This window comes from Nansenia antarctica (genome assembly GCF_963989245.1).
Source record: "Nansenia antarctica genome assembly, chromosome: 19".
NCBI lineage: Eukaryota > Metazoa > Chordata > Actinopteri > Argentiniformes > Microstomatidae > Nansenia > Nansenia antarctica.
Genome location: NC_137692.1, coordinates 8,530,813 through 8,541,509, shown reverse-complemented (window position 1 = coordinate 8,541,509; position 10,697 = coordinate 8,530,813). Strand labels below are relative to the sequence as shown.

The 10,697-nt window shown below is 43.3% G+C and overlaps 1 protein-coding gene across 1 annotated transcript in view; it reads left to right on the top strand.

Annotated features, from left to right (window-relative positions):
* The first annotated feature begins 3,156 nt into the window (after positions 1-3,156).
* nck1b (NCK adaptor protein 1b) overlaps positions 3,157-10,697 on the top strand; it is an 81,950-nt gene continuing 74,409 nt past the window's right edge. Inside the window, exon 1 of the mRNA XM_080548775.1 lies at positions 3,157-3,287. The gene's annotated coding sequence lies outside the window, so the exon portion shown is untranslated. The remainder of the gene's footprint in view (positions 3,288-10,697) is intronic.

The window sequence follows — 10,697 nt, the reverse complement described above, 5'->3', positions numbered from 1 at the left end:
TAGATTAGAGCTAGAAAGGGGGGTGCACATGGTACATGTACAGTAAGTCCATCTGTTTGTGCAGGAAACAGATTGCATCCTGCAGTGTGCTGTACACCCCTCCACACTGCCCTGCCATAGAGTCCTCCCTCCACCAACATGTTTATTAGGAATCGCATCACTTCCCAGGAGGAGCTGAAATGGAATTTGGAGCTGAGTTATTGTGCTGTGTATGGGGTGTGGAGGTGTGGAGGAGTCTGTTCTTCCTAGAGTTTCTGGGGTCATCGGGTGGGTCATTTTGAGACCATTTTTACCCCACACCACTCCTTGAAAATTACGTTGGAAAACACAAGCAGATAGAGGGAAAAGTTGGACAATGTTAACTTATTTTTTTACATATTTCCCACTCGGCTTAATAGATTTTGGCAACTTCTTCTGAATCTGGTGGCAGAGAACAATGCCTCTTTGCAAAGTATAAACACATCTACCGTTATCACTGGTATATTCTCCTGGACAGCCCAGTACTTATGTCATTATGTAGGACTACCCATGTTATGCATATGCATAACCCATTTCTATAGGTTTATATAACATCATAGGCACTGCAGCTGCGCTAAGATTTCTCATATAAATTTTTTTTTTTTGCTTTGATGATTTCAGAGGGTCTCTTACACATGAACTACAAACACATAATTTTGTCATCTATTGACAGGTAAATATATATATATATATATATATATATATGTTACGGTACATGTGGGAATACGGTACATGTGGGAAAACTAGGGTTTGGATTAGGTGCTAGGGTGCTACGGTTAGGGTTAGGGGTAGGGGTAGGGTTAGGGTTAGACATGCCAGCATGTACCAAGTCGACGTAGCATCTAACCCTAACCCTAGTTTTCCCACATGTACCGTAACATATATATATATATATATATATATATATATATATATATATATACAGTGGGGAGAACAAGTATTTGATACACTGCTGATTTTGCAGGTTTTCCCACTTAGAAAGAATGTAGAGGTCTGTCATTTTTATCATAGGTACACTTCAACTGTGAGAGACGGAATCTAAAACAAAATCCAGAAAATCACATTGTATGACTTTTAAATAATTAATTTGCATTTTATTGTATGAAATAAGTATTTGATCACCTACCAACCAGTAATAATTCCGGCTCTCACAGACCTGTTAGTTTTTCTTTAAGAAGCCCTCCTATTCTCCACTCATTACCTGTATTAACTGCACCTGTTTGAACTCTTTACCTTTATAAAAGACACCTCTCCACACACTCAATCAATCAGACCCCAACCTCTCCACAACGGGCAAGACCAAAGAGCTTTCTAAGGACATCAGGGACAAAATTGTAGACCTGCACAAGGCTGGGATGGGCTACAGGACAATAGGGAAGCAGCTTGGTGAGAAGGCAACAACTGTTGGCGCAATTATTAGAAAATGGAAGAAATGTAAGATGACGGTCAATCTCCCTCGGTCTGGGGCTCCATGCAAGATCTCACCTCGTGGGGCATCAATGATCATAAGAAAGGTGAGGGATCAGCCCAGAACTACACGGCAGGACCTGGTCAATGACCTGAAGAGAGCTGGGACCACAGTCTCAAAGAAAACTATCAGTAACACACTACGCCGTCAGGGATTAAAATCCTGTAGCGCACGCAAGGTCCCCCTGCTCAAGCCAGCGCATGTCCAGGCCCGTCTGAGGTTTGCCAATGGTCATCTGGATGATCCAGAGGAGGAATGGGAGAAGGTCATGTGGTCTGATGAGACCAAAATAGAGCTTTTTGGCATAAACTCCACTCGCCGTGTTTGGAGGAAGAAGAAGGATGAGTACAACCCCAAGAACACCATCCCAACCGTGAAGCATGGAGGTGGAAACATCATTCTTTGGGGATGCTTTTCTGCAAAGGGGACAGGACGAATGCACCGTATTGAGGGGAGGATGGATGGGGCCAAGTATCGCGAGATCTTGGCCAATAACCTCCTTCCCTCAGTAAGAGCATTGAAGATGGGTCGTGGCTGGGTCTTCCACTATGACAACGACCCGAAACACACAGCCAGGGCAACTAAGGAGTGGCTCCGTAAGAAGCATCTCAAGGTCCTGGAGTGGCCTAGCCAGTCTCCAGACCTGAACCCAATAGAAAATCTTTGGAGGGAGCTGAAAGTCTGTGTTGCCCAGCGACAGCCCCGAAACCTGAAGGATCTGGAGAAGATCTGTATGGAGGAGTGGGCCCAAATCCCTGCTGCAGTGTGTGCAAACCTGGTCAAGAACTACAGGAAACGTCTGATCTCTGTAATTGCAAACAAAGGTTTCTTTACCAAATATTAAGTTCTGTTTTTCTGATGTATCAAGTACTTATTTCATGTAATAAAATGTAAATTAATTACTTTAAAATCATACAATTTGATTTTCTGGATTTTTTTTTTAGATTCTGTCTCACAGTTGAAGTGTACCTATGATAAAAATTACAGACCTCTACATTCTTTAGGGGAGCCTCCCCTCCTAAATTTCGTTGTTTGGTACCTGTACTGTAACAATGACAAATAAAGTCTATCTATCTATCTATCTTTCTAAGTGGGAAAACGTGCAAAATCAGCAGTGTATCAAATACTTGTTCTCCCCACTGTATATATATATAGGCTATATATTATACATATTGAATTAAAAAATACAAGGATTCATAACAGAAAGTGATATGCCATGCCATGTGCCGTCAAAAGCAAATTGACCATAGAGTTAGGTCATTGGGTCATATTAAGGGTTAACAGATTGAATGCACACAGGTGATACAGGAGTGCGTTTCTCTTGCTGCATTTCTAAACACGCTGCTTTTGACATTGACAATCACTATTACCGGTATGTGCATGTTAGGACAATTGAATTGAAACTCAAGAACATAGGCTACAGGTAAGTCCACTTTGAAAACATCTTCACATAAATGTAGAATGGGCCTCTGGAAAGTGTCACTACCACTGTCGCATTGGACTGATTTACTGACCGTGGAATCGTCCAATCAAAAAATAGTATTTTCTCTGTCAGCCAATAGCAGCGTCGGGTTCATGTGGCTGGGCGGAGCCAGCAGGAACACTAGGGGGTTGCTAGGCTAGCTATGTCATGCTGCTATTCCACCAAGGCTGATGATTCAGCCAAGCTGTGCAAGGTTAACTTAGCTCGCTAGCTAGGTGTTAGCCGTAGCCATCGTCTCTCTGTGCGTCTTGGTGTCCGTGGCCATACATGGTCTCTTCTACACAGACATAAGGGCAGGTACGGCCGATCAACACCCAGGTAAGGGACAGGGACCTGGGCTTGTTAGCCCGTTTCAGATGGTCATGCTAGCATGTCTCTGCCAGTCAGCTAGCTCTGGTCTCTTGTTGGCTAACGTTAGCTCGCTGTGGTCGGGAACGCCACAACTCCCACAGGGATCGTACAATGGCATAGAAGAGATCCGAAGTCATGCTTTAATGTGACTATGAATGGTACACACTACCTGACGTCTACCTACACATCATACACAGCTTAATACATAGTCAGCCATTGTTAGCTAGCCGTCTAGCTCTAGTATCTGGCCAAGGAAACAGACATCTCACTAGCTTCTCGTTCTCACCCTGGTAGCCAGCTAGGCTAGTGGAACAGTGGTTAGGTGGCAACACCAGTGTGTAGTCCACCATGTCTGTGCATGGCTAGGAGACGCATCATTATACATGCCGTGTTCCTGTTAGTGATCATCTGAACTGTTCCTGGATCAGTCCCATGTTGTGGCTGGTCTCAGTGTCTGCGGGACTGAAGCATGACTTTGATACAATAGAGGTATAGAATAGGTAAGATTGTCTATAGATGTGGCACCTGTCAGGTGTAGTCCGTCCAGCCTATCCTTCAGGTGTTTCCCTAACTGTATGATGATGTGACCTATGATAACTCTATGATGATGTGACCATCACCTATGATAACTCTATGATGTGACATCACCTATGATAACTCTATGATGATGTGACATCACCTATGATAACTCTGTGATGATGTGTCATCACCTATGACAACTCTATGATGATGTGACCACACCTATGATGATGTGACATCACCTATGATAACTCTATGATGATGTGACCATCACCTATGATAACTCTATGATGATGTGTCATCACCTATGACAACTCTATGATGATGTGACCACACCTATGATAACTCTATGATGATGTGACCATCACCTATGATAACTCTATGATGATGTGACCATCACCGTCCCTCCCTGGCACACTGCAGCCTACACCGTTTCATTGAGCATATGTCCCATCTCTCCTGTGCACCTGACACTGTTGGTTCATGTCAGTTTTGGTTAACCAATCTATTCATCTCGGCAGTTTAAAAGGAAGTTTGCAAAGAGTCTGTGGTCTAGGAGATCATGTTGGCTTTGCAATGCAACAATGTATCTAGCTGTGATAACTATCTGTGGTCCTCTGTGGCTGAGTTGGTAGAGCATGGCTCTAACAATGCTTAGGTTGTTCGATTCCTGCTGAATATATACAGAAATGTATGCACTCATTGCAATGTAAGTCGCTTTGGATAAATGCGTCAGATAAATGGCATATATATGTATTATATTACTTAATAATAATCGTATTCCTTTGCAGGTAGCCTAGGCATAAACCATTTTCTGGGCCCTGCTCTTGAGCATATCATCACTGTGCAAGTTGACATCTGTTATCGCCAACAGCCTAGTATTGGACATTGTCAAGTGTAGGGACTGACAAGGCAGTTATCTTATCCTTGCCAGTTTCCTATGTTAACGCAGGTTCGCAAAGTGCAGTCTGGAATTTTGTCATTATATCTCTCGGTTTCAACATTCTCCTTTTTGTCCTCACTTGAAACATATGACTGGGTTGCTGTGAGACAGCGAGTGTGTGTGTGAGAGGGGGAGGGGACACGTGTGTGTCTGCTTGTGAGGGAGGCAGGGGGCCTTCTGCAGCTGGTGAATGGTGTAGTGTCACACTGACGGCCCTCTCCACAGTCTTTCATTAAGGTTAAAAGGAGGGTAAAGGGAAAGACATTTAGTCTGCAACAGCACTGTATCCCCACTGTATCCACTGCACTGTATCCCCACTGCCAAGGGAGTTAGGGGGAGGAGGATAGAAAGGGGGTTGAGGCCAGCTATTTATAAAGTGCCATTTCCTTTAAGGCTAAAAGTCACCCCAGTCCATTGAGGGAGCCCTCTCTGGAGAAGGCCGACTCTCCCTTTCCGTGTCCCCCTCTCCCAGCCTCCCCCTCTCCCAGCCTCCTTAGGCTCACGTCTTCTCTGAGATACAGTACAGCGCTGCCATTCAGGACAGGGGCCCCCTGCTCCACTTCCAAGCCCTCACCATCCGGCTGACTACAGATGTTGACATTGCAGTGACGTGGCCTTATTTGCTTCATGTGTCTCTCATTCACAAGCACTGCCCAGAGAGCTGCCAAAAGCAAGCTAGCTCGCATTAACCACTTTGTTGAGACCAAATACTCCTGTCGGACTGTAGGCCTATTTGATGTTTCACTTAGACGAAGCTTTGAGAGGAATAAACATACCCCAAATAAGATGTGGTTAGCTTTAGGCTACTCTTATTGTTGCTGCTTTAGCTCCATGCCCTCGAAACCCCTTGTGCCATCCCATAAGCCTGGCTTTGGTTAACTAGCGGTCTCCAGTTGCCAAATTTACTGACCTCAGTAGAAAACGCTAACTGTGCAGTTTCTGGTCATCAAAAAGCACTCTGGTGAAATAGCACTCTGGTCTATTAGGTAGGGAATGTTTTGGAGCAATGGGGGGGGGGGGGGGGGGGGCTTTCCATCATCTTTTCTCACTTCTTCTTCTTCTTCTTCTTCTTCTTCTGTTGCCAGTTCCAATATTGCATAACCTCTCACTTCCTAATTTCTCGTTCATGATGTATTTCTCTGCCTGAAGGGTTTTACTATCACAGCTCATGCATGTAGGCCTACATACCCATCTTTTACAGTCCGTATCAGATGAAGATGTAGAGGAAGTTAGATGTTCTTCCATTCAGACGTCAGCTAAAGTCACCTATTCTGGAAAGCTCATTTTTGTGTTCAGGACTTTGATTCATCAGTGTTCTCAGAGGCATTTCAGGGATCTGGACATGTAGGATAGTTGAAGAGTGGCCCTCTCTTTACACACAATGCACAATGTGCATCTTGCCAGGGAATACAGAGGCCATTCGAGCTGATTGACCTGAAATTAGAGCATTGAAGACTTCTGAAGACATTCATAAGCTCTGTGATCAACACTTCTGTTGATTTGTCTAGGCCTATCATTTTCCTCAAACCCAGCATATTCAAAGGTGTCTAAAATGGTCTGACAAAGTTTCTCTACCACCCTATAATTAGAATACACAGTGCACTGATTCTATATGTGAGCTGGAAAGCTACCAAATGTTCATCTTGATTTATCATGCAAGAACGAAACAAGCGGTCTGGTTTTCATACTATGTTTTAACTTCTTCATTTTATAGGGAAGTTATCCACAGTCTCAATGTTTTGGTTTTTATCAGTCTATCATGGTTTAGGGTTTATGATGAAGTAAAGGTAAGAATGAGGATGTGTGAATAATCTGTCTTTTGATGAAGACAACAGTGGTTTTATACCTTGTTTCCTAATTTTCAGCCATTGAGATATGGTTTTGCTATATAGGCCTAGTATCCTATAACACGAAAGGCTTCACAAGTGATTTAAGTTAGGGTGTCAAAGTTTGACGCCTCAATGAAGTCTACGCTATGGGTGAAGAAACCAAAAAACTGTTTCAGCAAAGAGAGGCATTCTCATAGTTTCAGCACCCAAGTGTATAAGTGGCTCAATGAAGATGAGTTTCAGACTTTCCAGACTAACCCTAACACATGTGAATGCACCATTGCACCCTGACTTGATTTTTCGTAAGAAGGGAAGGAGCGTTGCCAGCAGCAGAACAGGTGGGTTCTGTGTGAAACATCAACTTCCTCTCCTGTCACCCGTCTTTCAAACATTTCACTTGTTTTACTCCGGCCCAAGATACTTGTGTGGCATCATGCGTTCTGGCATACCTCCTTCTCCCAAGATTCTCCTGCAAGTTCCAACACGTGTCCCCCAGTTCCGTCCCAAGTGGCTTGTTTAGTTCCATTGTGACAGGAGCCCGAGGCTTGTACTGTTATGGAGTATGAAGATGACGATGACGACAGTGTATCAATTACATCTCTCTCTCTCACACGCACACACACACACACACACACACACACACACACACACACACACTGTTTGGGATCATTATCTCTGCGGTTTACAAATTATTTGCTATTTTGACTGCAACAATGGCTTCTTCAGGAGGCATACTATTGGGGAGAGGCATACAGCTACATGCATCCCATCCCTCATTTTTATTTGTTTGGATCCCCTTTTCTGCCTCCATATGCACATTAGCTTTATGAAGTAGCCTGACATCACAGTTGCAAGCCACAAATGAGACAAATATTGAGCAAACAGTTGATATGATTGATCCCTCTGCTTTGTAAACTTAAGGACAGTGATTATGAAATCCACTGCCGCGTTTCAATGATGGTGAGATAATTTGAAGGCTTGTTTTTATTTCACGAGTATCCTGGATGGCTCGGATGAGGCCATTGTTTGACCTGATGTGGATAGCAGATAGACCAGGCAGGCAGCGCATTGTCATGGATGTTCAGGCTCCACTGACGCAGGTGGGGTTAAGGAAATAGATGGCTTCATAAATAGAGGTATTAGGTTCTGGTGCGTCACGGTCTAGGGTTGAATAGATGGAAGCTTGCCTTGTGTTTCTCTCAAGGTCAGCTACTGAGATGTTTTTGCTTCCTATCTAGGACCGGTCCATTTGTGATTGAAAAGGGAAATGTTTCTTCTTAATAGTTCTGTTATTCAATTTTAAAATAGATCACTACAACCCCTTTATATCGACTACCTGTGTAGTATAATTGATGTTGGAAGTTTAGGGTTATACACCGTAGCCAGATTTTCTTTTCACAATTCCAGACATTTAATCCTAGTAAACATTCCCTGTCTTAGGACAGCTACGATCACTACTTTATTTTAAGAATGTGAAATGTCACAATAATAGTAGAGAGAATTATTTATTTCAGCTTTATTTCTTTCATCACATTCCCAGTGGGTAGACTATTAATCGTCTCAGAAATAATTGCCATTGACAATATAATTGTCACTGAATCCCAAATTGCTCCCAATGAGCGGCCGGCGCCTTGCATGGTAGCTTGCCGCCATTGGTGTATGTGAATAGGTGAATGAGAGGCCGTTGTAAAGCTCTTTGGGATAAGGCGCTATATAAGTCAGTCCATTTACCATTTAATTGTTTCACTGTTATGTGACCCAGACAATGTAATAACACAGCAACCTTTGAAGTAAACCACGCCTCTTTATTATCATAATCACTAGGGGTGTAACAGATCACCTAACTCACGGATCGGATCGTGTCACGGTTTTTGAGTCACGGATCGGATCATTTTTCGGATCAACACAAAACATTTTTGTTTTTATAAAAACTGCTTTTTCCTTGAATTCTGTAAAAACACCACTTTTACTATGTGACAAAAACCAACAACATTCAAGATGTCAAAACTGGTAATATATATATATATATGTATATATATATACATACATATATATATAATATATATATAACATATTCTACACTCAAACATTACATAATTATACTGAAATACACTCAATTTAAATGATAGGAGAGAGGGAGGAGGCGCCTGGTTGCAGCAGTGAATCACTGGGCTCTTTAAAGCAGATGAATAAACATGTTTTATGCCACTTTTAACTAAATAATAAAGTGAACCCTTATTTTGAACATGGTATGAAAAAAATGCCTACATTATCAGAAGTTGTCGAGCTACCTTTTTCGTGCCTCCCGTCATAGTTGACAGAGAAGCCAAAGTGCTTCCATACATGGGATTTAAATGACGAGGGAGGCATTTCGAGTTCTTCTCTGCCGAACAACGTAACATGATACACTTGGGCCGCGTTCGTAAATTCGCTTTGAGAGCGCCGGAGCGCACACTGGGTCCGACGTCATAAAGGGACCAAGTAATTTGATTGGACAAGAGGCGTTCCTTGAACGCTGATCAGATTCCAGAGCGGATTTACGAACGCAGCCTTGTTGTTGTGGATTCCCAGCTTCACGTGTAGTGAGCAAACAACAGATTCTTTTTCTTTCGCATTATCAACCTATCATTGCGCTTTAGAGTAAAACAAAGCCCGCAACTGTCGCGTCTATCTTTTCATGGCAACTCTACATTGTGATTTACAAGAGATATTAAGTAAGATATTAAGTAATATTATTACTTGTTAACATTTTGCAATTGATCCGCGGTTCACATGCGTTCCGAACCGTGGAGGGCGATCCGAACGGATCACGGAATTGAGGTCAGGGCTTTGACTTTGTTGTCCACAATTTTGCCACAACTTTGGAAGTATGCTTGAGGGTCATTGTCCATTTGGAAGACCCATTTGCGACCAAGCTTTAACTTTCTGGCTAATGTCTTGAGATGTTGCTTCAATATATCCACATAATTTTCCTTCCTCATGATGCCATCTATTTTGTGAAGTGTATCTCCGTCTCCGTCTTGCAGTCCGTCTTGCAGCAAAAGCACCCCCACAACATAATGCCGTCACCCCCACAACATAATGCTGTCCACCCCCACAACATAATCCAAGTCTCTTGGCTCGGTAATCTCTTCACATGGGCTCTCCTACCACAGCTACGCAGACGACACTCAACTCTTCCTGTCCTTCCCCCCGTCTGATGTACACGTGGCAACCCGTATCTCAGCATGTCTCGCTGACATTTCAACTTGGATGGCAGACCACCATCTCAAGCTCAATCTTAACAAGACCGAGCTCCTTCATCCCCGGGAAAGCCTGCCCTCTCCAAGACTTCTCCATCACAGTGGAGAACTCTACTGTAACCCCCTCCCTGACAGCCAAGAACCTTGGAGTGATCCTGGATAACCGACTACAGTGTTTCCTCCAGGAATTTTTACATTAGTGGCGGAGAGCCCTGTCCGCGCGCATAGCGCTCAAAACAACGACCTAATTTCAACCAAAACTAGAGGGAGGATGGCAATTTTTTAAAAATATATATACAGAATATAAACTTGTGTTACCGGTTTCCATCCATCAGCTCTGAAGGTTTACGTTACTCACGGATCCAATGTCCTTCCAAACGAGCAGTCTTGGCTCCGTCTCAAACACAACAGGAAAAGTATGTCCAACTTGGCGAAAGTTTCCGAGTATTTCCAACTTGCGCGAGTTCTTCAACTTGCGACAGTTTTTCAACTAGATGTGATGGCTATCAAAATTATCAAATTAGCCATCGTCCTGGCATGATTGGGTGTTGGTTTCAACGCACCTGTTGTTTGTCCTTCCTCCGTTTGCAACAAGAAACTCTGGACCTTTTCATGAGTGGTCTTAAAATCCAAAGTCCAAATAAAAGTAACAAACGAAAGTAATATATGTTGGTGTACATACCACAGCGCACAGTAGCTGCTGCTTGTTCTCCCGCTGTAGTTGTAGCTGGTGGTGGTGGGGGTACCCCGCCATAAACGTTGTTAGCTGATCCACCAACTAGCTCCTTTGCTCCTGCCAGCCATGCAGTTTCGGATCGCTCATAGCCACTGCTAGCTTCAGCAA